The sequence below is a fragment of the Lissotriton vulgaris genome, unplaced genomic scaffold (genome assembly GCF_964263255.1).
Source record: "Lissotriton vulgaris unplaced genomic scaffold, aLisVul1.2 SCAFFOLD_214, whole genome shotgun sequence".
Classification (NCBI taxonomy): Eukaryota; Metazoa; Chordata; class Amphibia; order Caudata; family Salamandridae; genus Lissotriton; species Lissotriton vulgaris.
In genome coordinates this window covers 372,241-393,292 of record NW_028243866.1, presented here as the reverse complement: position 1 = coordinate 393,292, position 21,052 = coordinate 372,241, and positions in this window count along the sequence as shown.

Here is a 21,052-nt window from a genome sequence, read left to right as displayed (position 1 = left end):
TCTCCCATGATTGCCCTTTTTCATTTTATTCTGCTGTTGTCACCTTATTGTATTGCTAATTCTTTATTTCAATAAAGCTTTCAAACATAAAAAAGATGAGTTCTGACATCACAGTGCCTCCTACCAGAGCCAGAAGCAAAGGGGAAAGGCAGGACATAGCTTTAAATATCAAAAACGAAACCTGGCTTTTCCTTCTGCTATTTTTTCCTCATAGATGATCTGCGATCAGTAGTAAGGTGATATTTATATCAACATGTTGATTCTTTGCAGGCTTTATGTAATTATAGAATGTCTCTGCATGTATCTCCACAGAGTATTTAAAACCAGACTATTATTAAACTGGGGGCGCTAGAGGGCGCACGAGCTGAATGGCCGCACTTCTGTGAGGCTCCAGCTGCCTGGTCAATGATATCCTGATTTTATCCTGTTAACCTGCAGCAATCCGTCTAAAAATCGACTCGAGTGTGCTGCAAGATATACTGCTGCCTCGGTGAAAATTTGGTGCCTCTACGATGTTGTATGACCGACTTCGTGCAGCCTGAAGTATTGACCGCGAGACGCTACCGGAAGCTGATAGCGTGACTGGCTGGGCAGAAGATTACGCGAGCCCGGGGCACACCACGAGGGAGAAAGGCCTTGTGAGCGTATGCTGCAATATCACCGTGCGGCGGAAACCGGAGCGACTGCGAACCTCCACAAGGTACAGCGCACCCCCCCAGACCACACCCCCGGCGCCCAATTGTTGCCCTGCGCGGGGAGATACTTAGCCTGTGCCTTCCTGTCGAGGGCAGCACGGGCGGGCGCACACCGGAGGCCAAGCTGAGGAGTGCCGGAGACCGGGGCCATACGTGTCGGGTCCCAACTGCAGTTGGAGCAGGGGGCAGCCCCGGAGCTTGCTGCCCACGACTACACGCAGCGGCTTAGAGAAGGGAAGCCTGCGGTCCAAAGTGCCCTGTATGTGGACACGGCTTCTGCTAAACTTTGACACTTTGGCCTAATTGCACCGCAAGCAAGGAGAAGACCAAGGAAAAAGAGCCTGGGGGCGCTGGCCTTTAATGCTGCGACTGTCGATGGGAGGCACTGTCCCTTGATGATCGGCTGTACTGGAGGGCACTACTCGTTGTGTCTTGCCGGTGGCATTGCATGCACTCAGTGTATTCTTCTCTGGGCGTATTGAAACAAAGACTGCTGAACTGGTGCCCTGATTGCTATGCACATGCACTGAATTCAGAAGTGGCTGTTTTGGGATACATTGGTCGGCGCCCCTTCAGCTGTGCTGCGTGTCGGCGGACGGCGCACTGAAATAATTGAGACTACCACTGCGGGACATGATTGGGATGCTGGCAATGGTGGGTAGAGGGGCACTACATTGGGCCTGAAAATCTAGTGTTGTGTGCGAACTGAACACGCTGGACTGCGACTGGTGATCGGGGGGGAACTAGGGGCGTGAACTTCCCGCTCCTCGACGTTGCTCCCGGCCAGAAAAGTGGTCTAACACTACAGAACCAGAAAAGAGTGGTCGGTAGCGCCGGTGGACTGCCTGCGGTCGCTTTCAGGGAACGGAGAGAAAATAAACGCTGTACTTTTGCTATCACTCTGCGTCACGTGTGGCGGTCATTGCAGAGGATGCACATGGCATTATAGAGAACAATCTAATTGTGTCTGGGCGGACCCACTTTCTAGAACTTTACGCTACTGGGAATTGCTGAGTGTATCCCTGAGCTGGGCACGATCGAGGGCCCTTTAAGACTCCCAGAGCTGATCATGGCTGTCGCACATTGATAAGTCAACATAGCTATCGGTCCTGTGCGCTGGTGTCACTACCCTGCAGCCTGCCGCGGGGCTGCCCATAGCGCCTACGGCGCGTAGAGTGCCAATGCACAAAGGATCTTCGCCAGGGAGAGAGGATCGCTCTAATCGAATCTCGCCAGCGGCCTCCAGCCCCTATAAAAGGGGCGTCATGGGTAAACAGGACAACAAACAACCGAAATTGTCATTTGAATCTAACGCCGCAAAGAAAAGTACATGCAGCACAGCTGAGATCGGGGGTGCACGTGGCCCGACGAATACAACAAGCCCCTCCACGTCAACTACCCCGGAGATGCAATTGATGATGGAAGAGATGCGACAAGGCTTTGCCACCATAGTGGACAAGGTAGATCGTTTATCATCTAGGATGGATGCTGTCGCAGAGAAGATAGAGGTGCATGAGGAGCGCCTAACGGACGCGGAGAGGCGCATATCGGGGAATGAAGATACGTCGGCATCCCATGAAACGCGTCTTTCGCGGATGGATAACATCCTAAGAGTAATCGCTGCAAAGAATGAGGAGTTGGAGGCGCGCAGTCGGCACAACAACATACGCGTCCTTGGTGTGCCGGAATCGACCAACACCGGTCGCATGGAGGACTACGTTGAAAAAATCCTTGTGGCAGCAGTGGGAGAGAGAGCCTTCTCCAGCCAGTTCATTGTTGAGAGGGCGCATCGATCCCTTGGTCCGCGTCCCAAGCCGGGAGCAACACTGCGACCTATCGTCGCCCGCCTCCTTAATTACCGTGATCGCGACACTGCGCTTCGAGCGGCAAAGATGAACTAGAACTTATCATGCGATGGAGTCAATTTCTCTATATACCCGGATTTTACCCCTATTGTGCAGGAACAGCGGCGGAAATTTCTCGACGTCAAGAAAAAACTCAGGGGCCTGCAGATCGATTATGCCCTCCTCTACCCAGCAAAACTCAGGATCATCCATCAGGGAAAACAACATTTTTTCACGAATCCGCAACAGGTGGAGGACTACATGAAGAAACTGCGGTCTGCCGGAGGGGGACGACGCAATGCTGATGAAGATGAAGTTGAGAGAGACCCGACGGAACATGAAGATGACTGACTTAACATTGCATGCGGTACTTGAGTGGTGATACTCTAGCGCACTCTCTTTGGCATTGCGGTGGTGCTCCTGTCGTAAGGGGGAGCCACAAGAGATCGAGAATACCACGGACGGGTGTTGGACTGTAGGTGGTAATGTATGCCAGGCACCACCTCCCCCCCTCTAACTGTTTCCGTATGGGCTGTGCGGGGCAGGATGGAGATGTAGGGGTGGGAATGTGTGCACCTCAGATGTCCCCCAAGGGAATTCCCCTCACAGTTTGTTGTTCTTTTCACATAGGGAATTCCTCATATTACTTGTTGCTATTGTTGTGTATGGGGGTATGTTTTGGTAGAAGTGAGGGCGGGGGTGGGGTTGGGATGCTGGAAAATTGGGGTTGCTTCAGTGGGAGGGGGGCGGACTGGGGGAGTGGAAGTTGGGGTGCTGTTGGAGAGGGGGGGGCGGGAGTTGTCTAACTATGAGGCCAGACTGGAAGAGAAAAGACTTGAGGGGATGATGTTGTTACTGCTGACAGAAGCTGGGTCCGGCAGTGAGAGACATAGCGTTTGGGTGGGGACTGCTCAGGATCGTAGGTGGGGGGCAAAGGTAAGTCCAGTAGTTGGCCTGTTCTGGATGAATGATGTTGTTGTAAGAGATGCGACTGGAGGGGGTGGGGTTAAGGGGTACGTTCGAAGTGCAAATTGGTTTGTACTGACGCTACATACTACAAGGTGGTTGGGATGCGCTGTGATTGACCGACGGGCTTGGCACTTGAGAGTGCTGGATATGTTGATTCGCATTGATGACAATGGTTGATAGCGCATTGGACAAGGTATCAGTGATATCCTGGAATGTACGGGGCCTTAATGATGCTAGGAAATGTAGAAATGTACTTGCATATCTGGACAGGCATCATGTACAAATAGCCTTATGGCAAGAGACTCATCTCCGGCCACAGGGAGCCACCAAATTCGCCAGCAAGTGGGCCCTCATTAGGAAATTTTCATCATATTCAACATATGCCAGGGGGACCGCAGTGTTGATTAAGAAGTCGCTTAACTTCCAAGAATTGGGGGCAAAAATGGACACTGAAGGGCGATATGTGATATTGTGGGGCAGACTTGGTACTGACACTGTGATAATTGTAAATTGCTATGCACCAAATGTTGACACCCCGGGGTTTTTTACTACGCTTTGGGGTCATGTACTTGGGATTGATGCCACACACATTATCTGGGGCGGGGATTTTAATATAGTGCTGAGGCCTGGTGCGGATAGATCAGATGGGAGCAGCCAATATAACACACAAGCGAGAGATACATTGCAGGGAATACTGTTGGAAGCGGGTCTAATAGACAGTTGGAGATTCACACATCCCGAGAGTAGGGAAGGCACGCATTTCACGGCACATGCGCGCACATGGGCACGACTTGACTACTGTTTCATATCTCGAGGACTAAGCGTGGGCCTGCATAGGGTGGAGCATCTGCCCAGGACCTATTCGGACCATTGTCCGGTGCTGGCCACTCTGGCCGTTCCAGGTTTAAACAGGGTGAGGCCCCCCTGGCGTCTGTTCCCATCGGTGCTACTAGACCCTGTCTTCAAGTCGGAGCTAGGAGAGGAGATCGAGGCCTTTTTTCCTAGGAACAAGGGGTCAGTGGATAGTGTGGAAACGATCTGGGAAGCGTTTAAGGTTACTATCCGAGGGGTTACCATCTCTAAAAGCTGTGGGGTACTGCGAGACATAGTGAAGACCTTGTCCAGGTTGGAATCAGAACTGAAAGAACTGGAGGATGGGATGGCGGGAGGGAGCGACTCTGAGATATGTCGGAAATTCAGAGATAAGTTTTCAGAATTCGAGGAGGAGGCAGCTAGGGAAGTAAAATATAGGGGAAAATACTGGACAGCTAGGAAGTACTGCGAAGGGGAACGGCCGGGTAAGGTCCTTGCTGCCATTACAAGGCATCAGCGTTTTAGCACTAATATACTTGAAGTTAACACGAAGGAGGGTGGGAGGTGTCAAGACACGAAAGGAATTCAAGAGACTTTCCTACGACACTATGAGCAATTGTACTCCACGCAGCAAGAGGGTAGGGTGGAGTTTGGAGACTTCTTAAATGATATAGCGCTGTGTTGGCTGAACGATGGCCATAGAGCATTCCTTGGAGGCCCTCTAGAGGTGGAAGAAATAAGGGATGCCATCATGTCCCTAGGCAATGGCAAAGCAGCTGGGCTGGATGGACTCCCAGCTGAGTTCTATAAGTGTTACATAGACACGATGGCGCAAGTACTGAAAGAAGTGTTTGAGGAGTCATTGGAAGTAGGAAGACTGCCGGGAACAATGAGAGAGGTGGCGATTACTTTGTTACTGAAACCGGGAAAAGACCCTCTAGACACAGACTCTTACCGACCCCTGTCTCTCCTCAACTGCGACGCGAAGATACTAGCAAAAGTACTGGCCACACGGCTGTCTTTACTTATGACCACTATTGTGCTTCCGGATCAGTCCGGGTTTGTGCCGGGCCGGGCTACTACCCATAATCTCCGCACGCTGTTCTCTTTGATTCCCACCACAGCTCCTGAGCTACCAGTTGCCGCAATATTCCTGGACGCCACGAAGGCATTCGATTCGGTAGAATGGAAGTACCTCATGACCATACTAAGTAGGATGGGATTTCCTAAAATATACATTGCCTGGGTGAAACTGCTATACACCGAACCGGTGGCTAGAGTTATTATCAACGGTGTGCTGTCCCCCCAAATGCCAATCACGAGAGGAACCAGGCAAGGCTGCCCCCTATCCCCCCTGCTCTTCGCCATAGCGATTGAGCCACTGGCGTGCCGAATTCGGCAGATCTATAAAGACAGTGCGTTTAATTGCTTTCAGCGGCAGATAGGGGTGTCACTCTATGCAGACGACATAACACTCTATGTGAAAGACCCACTGCATAATCTTAACCCAATATTGCGGGAATTTCTCGTCTTTGGGAGGATTTCTGGAGTGCATATTAACTGGAAAAAGTCGCAATTTTTCCTCTTACAGCAGCTGTGCAGCAATTTCAGTTAGACTACCCTCTGGAGTGGTGCAGCACAGATCTTCGCTACTTGGGCATCGTGATCTCGCTCAATAGGGATGAGACGATCAGACTCAATTATGGAGCGGCTATCTCCAAGCTGGCTGATAATGTCACGCGGTGGATGTCATTACCGCTTTCCATGGCAGGCAGAGCCTCGCTGATAAAGATGGTGGTGCTCCCACGGTTCTTGTACATCTTTCAGAATGTCCCCTACTACCCTGGGTCCTATTTCTTTAAACGATTGAGGTCGGAACTCCTCCGATTATTCTGGGGAGGTAAACAACCTGGCTGAAATGGTCCATTCTAACACAGCCTTATGAGAAAGGGGGGTTTGACATCCCAGATTTTGAGATTTACTACAAGAGCGCTCAGGCGCAGCATGAGTATCACTGGGTACATCCCACGCCCTTTATGCCGCAGGTTGCAGCTGAGAACTGGATTGTGCACCCCCTCCCGCTCAATGGAATGCTACTGGGAAAGGCTGGAGACATTAAGACACCTGCTACTACGGTGACGTGCACTGTGGATGCGTGGAGGAGAGTGACTAAAACTCTGGATGCTCCTATTCTGTAGTCGCCGGCCCTGCCACTCACGTATCATCCACGCCTGTCCCTATTGCAGGAACCAGGCTTTCGCTCCATGTGCAAACGTGTCAAACTAAATACGTGGGGAGATATGTTCCTCAATGGATTGTTTCGCACTAAAGAGCTGATGTTTCAGATCGGTCCCCCGACGCCATTAGAGATCTTTTACTATATTAGACTCAGACAAGGAATGCGAGAGATACTGCCTCAGTTCCCTGATGAGCCGGGGGTGGTGTTACCTTTGCATACTATGCTGGTGTCCGAAGGCCGCCACTTAGTGTTGAAACTGTACAACACGATTAGATCACAGCGAGTGACTGTTGATGCTCGAGCACGAGGCCAATGGAGTATGGAGCTGGGCACTGAAATAAATGATGAACAATGGCATTATTGCTGCACTGTCACGGCCAACATTTCCTCTAGTTGCAGGCTTAAAATCATCCATTATAAATTTGTGCAGAGATTTTATTTCACACCGGTCAGGAAACTGAGGTTCCAATTGGCAGACGATGATAGGTGTGCTCGATGTCGGGCGGAAGGCGCGGGGTACCTCCACTTGGCTTGGGATTGTGGCGCAGTACAGGCATATTGGTCTCAGGTACATGCGGCGCTGCAGATCATGACTGAGGGAGCGGTTCCGCTGGACCCCCTGGTAATGCTACTAGGACACACAAAAGATATACCTAAGATATCCCGTAGGTTTGTGGACATTGCATTGTTGCTAGCGAAGAGGAGAGTGGCATGCAGATGGGAAAGGGGCAGGGCTCCGAAATTTAAGGAATGGATAGACGATGTAAAGTACTGCCAGGAACAGCATAATATATATGCTGATCTGATGCCAGTGCGTTGTAAGCCTAAAGACATATGGGGCCCGCTGCAGCTATACTGGATGTCACAGGTGTCCCAACATGGGGAATCGGATAGTGATAGCCAGGAAGGGGGTGTCTAAATAGAACACTGTCTTGGAAGTAGGGGCTGGCACGGCCAGAGGGATTGCTCCGCTACACTGACACTGTTAACACCCCTTAGCGGCATTCTCACTATTTGCTCACGGCTTTAGCGTGGCATGACGGGGGAACACCGTGGGTATCACACTCTGAAATGTGGGGCTGTATGGCATCCTGAGATCGTTGGAAGATATTGCACACGATGTACGGCCCGAGCAGATGTATGATGCGGAAAGAATTGTGCTACTGGATGCCTTGTTACCTTAAATGCATTATAAAATGGGTGCTATGTTGTGCATTATAGCTTATGGACAGCACTGAGGTGCAATATTAGGCCATCAATGTCATGCCCGTTGGGAAGCACTACCAGAATTGACAAGAGATGAAGGAATTGTAGTGTGTATGTATGTGATAGATCTGTACGGAATGTAATGTACCTGATTGTTAAATAAAGGTTTAAAAAACAAAAACAAAAAAAGACTATTATTAAACTGATTCTACTATCTTTAAGCAACAAAGCTTTTTGGTCTGATTGATTTTGAACTACAGCTATTTATTCTACTTACGGCAAACATTTTCTTTCTTTTGAAACAGCAAATAGGATTTAAGCAGTTTGTGTGAAGGGTGATGGTATGGCCATGTATTATAAGGACCAAGGTACCCACTGTAGTACATTATAAGGAAATTTCCTTTTACCTTGTAAATCCATGGCCTTATAAAGTAACTCACCCTTCAACCCAGTCTCTCTATATGATCACAGAACTCTGCAGTGACATGCAATATCCTTATAATGAATGTCAGGGAGTATTTTATGCCAAATATGATCAAGCTGAAAGTGAAGTGACCCCCAGTCTCGAGTTTAGTGTGCAGTTGAGCTTGTGAAGCATGTGTCAGCTGGTGTTTTTTTCCCCAAGATACATGAGCACCAGATTACATTAAACATGTTTTTTGAGTGAGGAAGAGATTAAGGGCCTGATTTACACTTCGGCAGATGGGATGCTCGACACAAACCTAATGGATATCCCGGCCACAGTATTACAAATGCTATAGAATACAATTGCAGTTTTTTTAGAGCGATCTCGACCCGTATGTATAGTGCGAACTCGACCCGGAAGTATTTGAAAGCTTTACATGGCACATTCATTTTTGGTAGGCCGGTGACATTAAGTGATTTGCCCAGAATTGCAGGATGTTGAGCAGACTCTGAGACTCAAACCTGGTTCCCCCGCTATTAAGTCAGCCGCTCTGGCCGTTATGCCACATCCTCTCCATGTGTTTGCCTATGGCAAACGGGATATCAGTCACATTTTGTGATGAAGTTTCCCATCCGCCAAAGTAAAAATCTGGCCCTAAGTAATACGCCCAGAACAACAGGATGTTGATCCGAGGTAAGACTCCAACTTTGTTCTCCGATTGTAGTTCTGGCAATTAGGCTAGACCAAGATTTGGGTCAGTGGGGCCTCTCTGAAGCATTCTAGTGTTGAGTATAGAGCGCTGTAATATCGAGTGAAGAGGAGTGAGAGAGAGCACCTTCGCCGGCGAAAGAAGAACGCACGTGGGATAGAGGGGGGCAGGCCATACTGAGACCAATTTGTGTGTGAAAAAGGCAGCTTTATTGAAACAGGTGCACATTACAATACAATACCTAGCAACTGCCTTTCAAAACTAAAACCTCGCTATACATCTGATATCTGTCCCCTGCCCCTGCCCCTACAACCCCTCAACATGCCCGCCACACTGCCATTACCATATTAACAACATTGGTCCTAGGATGCTTGTTTCCAGTCCAGGGAGGGCCTGGCAGTTCGGGCTGAACTGTTTCTATTGGGCGCAGGGTCAAGACTGATTTGCATATGGCTGGGCCCAAACTGGAATGGCATGGTGAGCAAAAAAACAATGGATTTAGGCCCAGATCTTTGTACTGGGGTGAATGTATGACATTATTCTGCATTCTGTCCATCAATTGTTCTTTTTGAATATATTACCATATTAACAACATTACAATGTATTTCCGTTCAAAAATATGCACTTCTATTAAACCAACTTTTTTACCTGCCTTACTGAAACTGTAAATAACAAAACGTCTACAACTGAGCCTCGAACTGCCTTGAAATACCTAAAACTACCTACCTGCCCTTTCCCTGCCCATGTTTCCAACTTCCAACTCTAACCAAAATCTTCTGCCAACCCTGGCCAACTTTTCAAAATCCCACCACGCACCTCTTCCAAGCAACAGTACACTTAAAAACCCTTGCACACCTGTCCCTATGAAAGTTAACCACGCAGCTACCTTGCATAAAAACTGCAAACCCCTGAAAATCCCATTTGCATTAGGGACGGGAGGGGGGGATTTCTCTGTATCTGCTACTCTCTGCTCCCAGCCACCAGGTCACCAAACCTAAAATGGTGGCTGGGAACCCACCTGGCTGGCCCTTATACATTGGGCTACAATTGGGCTACACCTACCTAGCACAAACATTTACAAAATGGCAGACCCCTGGCCTGCCCCACCCCTGCCAAACTGCCCAAGTGGAAGACCTCCCTTTGCTCGGCTGCCCCCAATCCCCCATTGGGAGAGAGGGGGGCAGACCATACTGAGATCAATTATGTGTGTGAAAAAGGCTTCTTCATTGAAACATGTGCACATTACAATACGATATCTGGCAACTGCCTTACAAAACTAAAACCTCGCTATACATCAGATATCTGAGCCCTAACCCCACCCCGCCCGCCCCTAAAATCCCCTCAACATGGCCCTACCCTGCCATTACCATATTAACAACATTACAATGTATTGCAGTTAAAAATATGCACTTCTATTAAACCAACATCCTAAACCTGCCTTTCTGAAACTGTAAATAACAAAACGTCTACAACTGAACCTTAAACTACCTGCCTACCCTTTCCCTGCCCATGTTCCCAACTTCCAACGCTAACCAAAAACTTCTGCCAACCCTGGCCATCTTTTCATAACCCCGCCACCCAGAAAAAGATGGGAGTGTCCACTAACCCCTTTTTCTGCCCACCCCTTTCATGGTTCACTCCAAGGTCTTCCCATATGCTTCTGCACATTCAAGGTCCTGGCTAAAACCTCTCTGACCTCCAGAAGGTACAGATCCATGCCAATCCTGAAAAGTGTACACAATCTTCCCCCAAAAATTCAACTGTATCAAAGCATATTTCTGTGTTGCCAGCTGAAACCCAAACACCTACAAAAACGTGCCATCTCCGTATTCAAATTACACCTGGCCCTGTCTACAGCACCCGGGTTAAACTCTCCCCGCCACACTCTATGAGGTACAAACAAAGTCCATTATACACCGAAAAAAGCTTAGGGAGATTGCAAGTCCTTCAAAATACAGCCGCCCGCCTGGTGCTGAGACTTCCTAAAAGAGCAGCCTCTAAACCAGCTCTTGCGGCACTACACTGGCAACTGGTCAGAAAGAGAGTGATGTATACAGCGCTCTTAATATGCCACAGAATTATATGGCATAAAGCACCATCCTATCTTCAAGACCTGGTACACATTTATGAGCCTACTAGAACACTACGCTCAGTAGGAGCGGGTTTACTGAAGATCCCCCTCGTAAAAAGAGCAAAATTGGGTGGCCACTCTTTCAGACTGGTAGCAGCCAGCAACTGGAACAGTCTCCCGATTAGCCTCAGATTGGAAGGATCTGAAGTCAAGTTCAGAAAACTCCTAAAAACCCACCTGTACAATCTTTAAAAACACAGCCGAGCGGAATAGCCTTCCTATGCCTTCTGAACGTTTCCTATCTCCATAGCGCGGGGACACGCCGAGATGGTGTCACCAGGCGCTTTATAAACCTCTTTATTATGAAAACAACCTGCCCACTGATCCTTAATCAAGGCCAAATCTCTTTTCATGCTCCACATCAAGACACCAATCTTTTCTTTGCACAGGTCGTTCTCCGTCAAGTGTAACACCAGGATATCTGGGCACTTACCGCCCACCAACAAACCATTTAATCAAATGACCAACTATTTCCAGCTCATGCCCCAAATGCCTTTCCACAAAACGTTAAACAAGCATTTGTTAAATCCCAAATTGTGCCCAAAATAGCTCTGGCGGGCCTATACTTGGGCCCATTTTACGAACGAATGCCCGATGACCCAAATAGCCATCTCCACTGCCGGAGGGCCGGACACATGACCTGAAACAAGAAAGATCAGCATGAGTTTTGAATATTGTTATCCAGTGCGCGCTCACTTCCCTCCTCCCTTCTCACGTAGTGCCTGTAACAGTCTGACGACCAGCGCCCCAACTGCATGGTGTCTTCTTTCCCCCAGTCTCTCTTACTTGCCTCAGATGCTGCCCCAAAGCAGAAAAAGTGGGTCCCAAAACCGGCTCTGTCCACTCCCATGTGATTTAAGGCTTTTCTCAAGACTGCCAGCAGCTGATACGCCGTTACTCTTACTCCGTTGGCATGTGTGAATACCGTTCCCTTTGACCCCCTTGAAACCTGGAACCATTATGACACCCATTTTAATGGGCAAGTCAATGTGGGGTCGGCCGCCTGTAGCATCACCCATTTTCCCAGCCCCTTCTGGTCCGTTTTGGATCGGCTGAACCATATCTGCACACCGGACCTGCGGGGTACCACTTCCTGCCAAGTTACCCCCTGCCCCTTTTATTACCTTGCAGCTCAGATACCCTGAAAGCCCCAAAGAAAATCCACACCATCAGCGTTGAAAACATACATGTCTGATACTCATCTTTGCAGATCTCTCGCAGTACAGTCAGTACCTGCCTCAGCAACCGCCAACACAGTGGCTTCCTCCTATGTCCCCCTGTCCTTGATCCCTTACCCACCTTTCTAAAATTCTTGTTCCTAATTCCCCTGCCGTTGGAAGATAGTGCCATATTAGCTTGCCCATGAAGGCAATATCTGCTAGTTTCCTGGCGATTGTGACCCTCGACAAACCTTTGTCGATGAGGTACAGAACAAATTGAATAATATCTTCCACGCGCCGCCATTTCTCTGCATGCCTCTGTGCGCCCAACAGCAAGAACTCTTTTCAGGCTAAACTTTACGCTACCCTGGTGAATTCCGCTAGCTACCCTACCACCAGCTGTAACATCCTACGTTGCCTACTTACCACAAATGCAGGGGCATCGGCATACGCCAGTTTTTTTCCCCCCACATTGTCACCACAACCACCAAAGGAAAGAACTCTTGTTATGTTATGTTATGTTATGTTATTTATGTTTTTAATATAGCGCAACGGCTACTCAAAAAGAGTGTCCCGGCGCTTTGGGTAGGGGAAACAGATTCAGAATAACATAACGCAATTAAAAAGAACAAAAAAAAGACACCACACACACACAACAAGAAAGCGCAGCTAGTGAGGCCTACTGGGTGAACAGCCAGGTTTTAAGACCTCTCCTAAAGTCTAAAAGACTAGTCGCTCCCCGAAGTGAGAGTGGCAGCACGTTCCACATCTGTGGGGCTAGCAGACTGAAAGAGCGGCCGCCCAAGCGAGCTCTCTTAATACGCGGAACGGCCGCCAAAAACAGCGATTCAGACCGCAGAGAGCGGCCCGGATGGTAAAAGACCACTCTCTTTTGGAGATGTTTAGCTCCTACTGCATGAAGTGCCTTATAGGCCAATATCATGGCCTTAAAAACGATCCGTTTACGGATCGGTAGCCAATGTAAAGTCCTAATTAACCCAGAGGCACTGGCGCGTCTGTTTAGACCAAAAATGGCCCTGGCCGCCGCATTCTGCGCGACCTGAAGCCGCTGCAGCAGGTACTCAGGTAGGCCCAGGTAAAGAATGTTGGCATAATCCAACCTGGAGCCTATCAGGGCCTGCACTGTCAGCCTCCTATGCTCCTCCGACAAAAGAGGCAGGAACCTCCGCAGCATTTTTAATAGGCCGAAGCAGGTGCCGGTCACCCCAAAAATCTGGGCCTTCATTGACAGTCCCCCATCCATCTTAACCCCCAAGTTCTTAGCCACTGGGGAAGAACCGGACGGAGGGAACATGTCCATGGGCCACCAGGCCTGCCAGCTAGGCTCCGCATCGCACCCGAAAAAGAGTACCTCGGACTTATCGGAGTTGCACTTGAGGCTGTGCAGTTGGAACCATGAAAACACAGCCCCAAGGCAACTCCGGATACTCTCCCCGTCAAAGTCAGCCCCTCTCTCGCAAGAGAAGAGGAGCTGGGTGTCGTCGGCATATGACACGATCCGGACACCGAAAGACTCCACGACCGCCGCCAAGGGGGACAGAAAGATATTGAAAAGGGTCGGGCTCAAAATAGAGCCCTGAGGGACCCCGACTCCCAATGGCGGCATCACAGCGGTGTCAGGCGGCGTCCAGATCGTTTGCCGGCGGTCGGCCAGAAAGGATGAAAACCATTTGAGCACCGTCCCCCGCAGGCCAATCTCATAGAGTCTTGCGAGAAGGCCATCATGGGGGACGGTGTCAAAAGCCGCCGACAAGTCCAACAACACCAGCATGACTTTGCCCCCGGTATCCAGCACTCCCTTGATGGTTTCAGAAACCTCAAGGAGCGCGGTTTCGGTACTACGATTAGTGCGGAAGCCAGACTGGGAGTCGTGCAAGATCTCATGAGACTCCAGGAAATTGGAGAGCACCGACTGGACGTGCTTCTCCAGGATTTTAACGAGGGCCGGCAACAGCGAAATCGGTCTATGATTGGCTGGGACCTTCGGGTCGAGCCCCGGTTTTTTTAGCAGCGGGATGACCATCGCCTGCTTCCATCCTGGCGGAACCACTCCCTGACTCAACGAAAGATTGAGAAGAGGGTTCGCCAGTGGGTTAACCACCGCCGCCAACTTACCCCAGAGCTTAGCTGGGCATGGGTCAAGTGGCGACCCCGATTTTAAATTGCCCATGAGTGCTAAGGAGGCAGAGGCCGGCAGAGATGGAAACTCGGCCAAGACGGCGCCCTGCCAAGCGGAAGAAGGAAGGCCAGCCGCAGAAATAGACGATGTTTCCTCAGGCACTCCCAATGGGAAAGAGTCCTGAATAAGCTTTATCTTGGCCGTGAAAAAACAGGCAAGGTCCGCCGCCCAGGACTCTAAGGGCACCTCTTCCGACGTGACGGTCCGGGGAGAAGTAAATTCTCTCACAATAGTAAAGATTTCCTTACTAGAGTTCGATGCTGCATCGATTCTGTCCGCAAGATAAATTTTCTTAGCAAGGCGGATATCCCGATGGTAATCTAGAAATGCTATGCTCCTGTCACCTTTCCTCCATTCTATTGGCCACTGTTCCACATACCAATTCACTTGCCAGAACAGGCCGAAACCCTTGCTGCCTGCTGCATCTGAAAATAATTGCATGTCCCATGTTAGGTCTTCCTCTCTTGCAAGCGAAATTCCGTTGAAGGACTGTAAAACACCTTCCACATCGTTAAATCCTCCTTCACCTCAGAGGAGAACTGAACGTGTTGGTGAGGCAAATGTTGTCCTGACAGTGCCCACCCCAGTCTCCTACATAAAGTCCTCCATGCTCTCACTACTCTGCCCGCGAAGTTTAGGTGTCCTAACAGACCGGTATTTTTTTGACCTTCACTTTCCCTTGTGACAGCATGTCCCGTAACAGTTCCAGCATTTTCTTTTTCCTAGCCTCTGGCAAGCGCACCCACATTGCTCTAGAATCAATCTCGATTGCCAAAAAAGACAGGGCCGTGCTAGGGCCTATTGTCTGTTCCGGTGCCAAAGGCACCCCAAGCTCCCCCGTCAGCTCTTGGAAACTTTCCAGTGCTTCCTGGCATTCCACAGAGCCAGGGTAGCCCACAAAGAAGTAGTTTTCCAGATAATGCATCACCAACTGGTCCCCCATGCGCTCTGAAAACAGCCACTGTAAAAATTTACTGAAGCACTCCAATAATGCGCATGAAATAGAGCAGCCCATCGGCAATGCTTTGTCCACGTACCATTTTCCTTCTAAATGTATACCCAGAAGATCCCAGTCATCTGTATGGTACTGGAAGTAAAGAGAAAGCTGATTTATATCACATTTTGCCATTGGTGCAGCTGTGCCGGCCTCACGACCAGTGACATGGCCACGTAAACCGATGAATATGACACTGCGGCCGCTTCCTCATCGATAAAGTCATTGACCAAAATCCCTTCTGACCATGGCAGATGATGAATTAGTCTGTATTGCCCTGATTCCTTTTTTGGCAATAACCCAATGGGGGAAACAATTAACTTTTCCGTGGGCCAGTCCTCATACGGCCCACCATCCTCCCCTCCCTTACTTCTTTATCCAATTTATCTCGCACTCTATGTTCTGTTTATGTTCCGCAGTTGATTGAAAGCTTTCTGCCCATTTCCTGTGCCAAGGACCCGTGTAACCCAACGGAAACTCCCACCTGAACCTGTCCCTCAAAACCTGTGCTGCCCCCATATCATCAAAGTCCTGCAACCCTGCTTCTACTTTCTCCAGTCTAACCAGAGTACTGCCTTTTGGCCCAGACCCTTGTGGGCCCTTACCGCCCCCGGACACCTGCGAACTGTTGCTGGTGGCCCCCAGCAGTGGCTGCCCATTGTTGACCCCCTTGATGGTAACCGCCCCCCACCCCGAAGCAGTTGACCAGTACATGCTGGCCTCTGGATTTCAAACCTCTTGAGTGCACAACCCCTTGTTGAAATCCCAGCATGCCCCGCCTGCTCCTAGCTGCCCCTTTCCTGTGCCTCCCACCCCTCCTCGGGTGGGTCTCCCCTGAAAGGGTCGATAAACTATGGGAAGACCACTGGCCATAAATAAAGTCTTTCCCCCTGTTGCTGCCCCATGGTATGCTGCCACAAATCAGTGTCTAGCTTCCCCCATTTAGCTTTGGGTCCATGCGTATCCCCCTTCTGTAATTTTGGCCTTCCGAATTACATCCATGTATTTAAATAGCGCTAGGCAACGCTCCGGAAATTTTTCGCAATACACGCTTGCATATATCAGAAACGCCCATGTTCAGTTTTCTACTGTCAAGGGGACCCTCGGCCGCTGGGCTAATTCGTATTCCTCTTCTTTTGACCTCATCTCCCTATGCAGCAACTTAAGCATTTCCACTTATTCCGCTCTTTCGTTGTTAACATCAAATGCGCTCCCAAGGGTTTGGTCACCCCCATGTAAGGTAGTTTTTTAATCCTCAGCTCTTCACTCTGGCTTTTCTTTCTTATCCTCTGTTGCCTCACCGTCCACGGATACTTTCCCAGTATTTGTACCCCCTCATCTTTACCCACCCCTACGACTGTCACGTACTTCCCTTTACTTAACCTACCCCCTCCACCACCCTCCTGGTCCTCACGCCCCCATACCCACCAAAACCATTACGACCTTTGCCTTTATACCCATGGCCTTACCTGGCTCCAAGGAGGGCACCCGTACAGATACAGTCCGCCTCGCCAGTGGCCCCGAGCTTGCAGAAGTCCTTGCTGGCCTCACCACGGGCCCGATACTTTCTGTGCCCTTTCTGCTGATACCTGAAACATACTAGTTGACACGTTACTTTATCCCCCACTCCATGTCCTCCTCCTCCTCCCGTAACTTGCCTTCTTCAAGGCTTTTTTCATCAAAATCTAGCTCCTCCTGTCCCAGTTCTTGGTACCATTCCGTACCTCATTCTACCCTTGTGTCCCTGCTGGACACCAGTCTCCCTGCTTCTGGTAGGGCCGGCTATTCACGCCGGTACTCCCCCAGCACCCACACTCGTTTGGTACTGTTCTTCTTTGTCCCTGCAGTCCACCGAGGCCAGCCGGGCGTTGGGGCCAGCGAGGTCGTTCTGGGCCTACATATGCTGGAAGTGACAGGTTCCTCCATCTGTATCAAGCGTGCCATCTTGGGCTCCACCCTTTCTTCACCTCGGCGCCAGCAAGCCACTCCCAGCTCTGCCGAGTCTGCTACGTTGCGCTGCTCCTCACCCTGAAAAACAAATGTCAGGTCTGGTGTGCTGGTTCCCTGCAAACCCCCTGCCTAGTCTATCATTAGTTTCTTGTCCTATTGTGACTTGCCACTGCCCATCTCCCTTTTTCCCATAAAACCATTACCCACTCCTCATTGTTGTCCCATCTCTCCTCATCCCCACTCCATTCCAGCATAGCCGCAATGAGCTCTAACGCCGCCCCCTGCACTAAGCCCTGCTCAGAACTGCCCCCTACCCCTGGCCCACCTTTGCCTGCCCGGTGGCCTCCCACCTCCTTGCAGCGACCCTCCCAGAGCCATGCATGCATCTATCTGTCTCCCCCCTGTCTAACCCCCTCACCTCCTCATTCCAGGATGTAAAGCTATCCAAGCCCTCCCAAGCCTGAGTGCCCAAAGCTGGCTCCTGTTCCCCAGGTATGTCCCCCACCTTCGCCCTCCTCAAAATCTCGGGGCCTCATCCTCTCGGAGGGCCAAATTCCATCCCCCTCTCCCTTTCCTCACCTCAACGTAATTCTGTGTCCCCCCCCACTGCCAGCAGACCCTCTGATCAGGACTCAGCATGTGATTTATTCCTGGCTCTGTGATGAGGACTGTTCCTAAAGCCCGCCTCCAAATCCCTGCCTTCACTGACTCTACGGGAGCCTTCCCTCCCTTCTTTACAGCACCAGAGGCCCTTGAACTGCACACTTCAGGCCCAGGTGCTGCTTCTTCCTGCATACAGGGCCTGCCGCTTCTCCATGCCCCACCTCTCCAGTGAGTCATGAGGGCTCGGCCCACCTCTGCCCTCCCCGGCGCCTCAGATGACTCTCTGTCATCGGGCTGCGCGGACGCCCTTAGGGCCACTCTCCTGGCATACGAGCGGCCCCTTTCACTTATCGCATTGGCCTTTGACTGCTTCGGGGATGAGCACGCCACCATCGCAGAGGCCAATCCCATCAACGGCCGCTGCGGCCTCCGGAACTGCCGGGTCAAGCCGCACGCCTCGCTCAAGAGCTGCAGTGCTTCCAGGACTCGATAATCCTCCATACTTCTGGTAGGATAATTTCAATATTTTAATGACACTACCCTACCTAAGCAAATCACACACAAAAATTCTCTGTACCCGCTACGGTCCACTCCCAGCCACCAGGTCACCAAACCTAAAATGGTGGCTGGTAACCCATCCAGCTGGCCCTTATTGGGCTACAATTGGGTTACACCTGCCTCGCCCAAAAATTTACAAAATGGCAGCCCCCTGGCCTACAACCACATTGCCACCGAGCTCAGAGAGAAGTGCGCCCGCAGCAATTAGTACTTGTTTTGAGATTCTGGCAGGACAAGGATCTGGCATTGAGTAAGATTTTGTATCCAATACTGGGATTTCTTTTTTTAACATGGAATCCCTGCTTTAATAATTATTTAAAAGTTTAGACAGCTATAAAACACTTAAAAAGGAATCTTTTTTTTCGGTATTTACTATTTTAACTTTAAATTTTAAAAAGGAAACATGACAGCCATGTCGGTCAAATACTGGTCAGGCGGTATTATCTACCACTAGAATATTTGCCTCACAACATATTGCTCGTATTTCCATTTTTCCTGTTCTGTTCTTCATTTATTAGGTTGAGCCTAGAGCCAGTGCGCATGGTGGAGTAGCGAATAGAAGCCCGCCCATATTTGCCATTGGCTTGTGTCATTGCCTGTCCTAAATGCTGGCTTCTGATTGGTAAATAGGCTTGTTAGTCCCTCCTTAGTACCGCCTCCTCTTCATTTGTCACCTCCCATGGCAACTGGCCCCTTTACTTCGTTTGTTACAAGTGCGTGATATTTTAGACTGTGAGCACTATTTTCTTTAAGGAGGTTCCCCTTCTCAGGCACGGCATGCTTTGGTGCCTTAACACCTCCCTGTCCTCCCTCCTGTTGTCCATGCATTCTTACCACCACCCGCCCTCCCTCGTGTTGTCCGTGCCTTCAAAATCCCCCCGCCTGCCCTAACTCCCGTTGTCCGTGGCTTCTAAATCTGCCCACCCTCTACCCCCTCCCCGTTATACATGCCTTCGCCTCGCCTCCCTCCCTTCGGTTTCCGTGATGCCAACCATTTGCAATGCAATAGGTCTCATGTAAATGCGAGACCTATTGCCTTGTCAATGCTTGTGATGTTCTGTCCCTGTCTCTTCATCTCCCCCAGAGGGACAGCTGTGTTGCAGTTTCCTCGTGTGTGGGGTACTCCAAATGGGCTTTATTTTATTTATTTTACAAGTTTTATATAGCGCTAGCGTAACCCATAAGTATCAGAGCGCTTTACATACACACAGTAAACAGCAGAAGGACATTACATTACATAGTTGGCCGGCAGTAAGGAAGCAAAACCACAGAAACAAAAAAAAATACAGCATGGGCAATAAATATGTAGTGCAGCGGAGGAGGAGAGAGCAATAAAAGAAAAGGCGAGAGTGACATAGTCCGATCACCCAGTATCCATGAATGTCCAGAGAGAGAGGAGACAACTCGGATAAAGAAGACTAGGTTAGTATTTGAACTAACACGAAATGATTCAGCCCGCAGAGACCACAGTGGTATCTTAATGTGACGACTCTTTACATAATACACAATAAAACACCAAAACACATCAAAACACCACATCACCTTCAATTATGCATTTATCAATGAAAACACCCCCAGCCCAGCTCAGCTCTCCTTGTAAAGTCTAGAAAAGGGCCGGGACTTCTTGAGGACTATTGGTGGCCCGTGCAGCTGTACATTTTTGGGAAGCCTTAGGCAGAAGAATTACACAGACCGGAATGTCGGCATATAGACACAGAAGGGCGGCTGAAATTATGTATTTTGGGGTGGAAGGGTTTCATTTTAATCCTTGTGGCATAATGGATGGCATATAACACCTGTTACAGCATCTTTTATTGTAAATATGTGTGTAATAAACATATGGAACACGCTCAAAGAAATCAGATAGCATTACTTGTTTATATGTCACTCTTGTTGCATTCCTTTGTTTTACATTTGGTTTAGTGGTGCAGCAAGGGTCACGCATATCCTGCTGCATGCAAGGATATGGCATGCATGCCCCCCAGTTCTGTAGCAAAAAGCAGAAATAAGCAGGGTGCAGGGGACCCCAGTGCCACTGCATCTGCTGCACAAGTGGCAGCTACTCCCCCGACTTTGTTCATGCATATGAATGGAACCATAGAAACATATGGTACAGACTGAGGAATCAAGTAATCCAACTACAAGCCTCACGTCGGGATAGAGCCCCATCTCGGGTCAGACTTCCATGCAGCAGCCCATCCCAAAGACCTTTCAGGGTATGCACAGCAAACCTACCTCTTAAGTAGCAATGGCCTTCCAGGCTAAGGCCTCGGCAGGTTACAGAGAGCTCGGAGGCTCATGTCCCTGAAAGGTGAGCTATATTACATTATGTTGTCGGTACTGGCGTCACGCATTTCTGCCATTTGTATGGCCTTGCAGCATGCTTGCCTGCCAAATGTGATTTCCATATAATCAAAGGCTCTCTAATCTGACCAGTTGCAGAAGTCCGTTATCCTTTTTTAACAGGTCTGTCGAACGAGGGTTGAGCACTTTCATGTGATGGTTTAATGAAAGATCTCTTTGCAGACATACTGTGTCTGGGCTTGTATGAATTCTTTGTGGTATGTGATTTGTG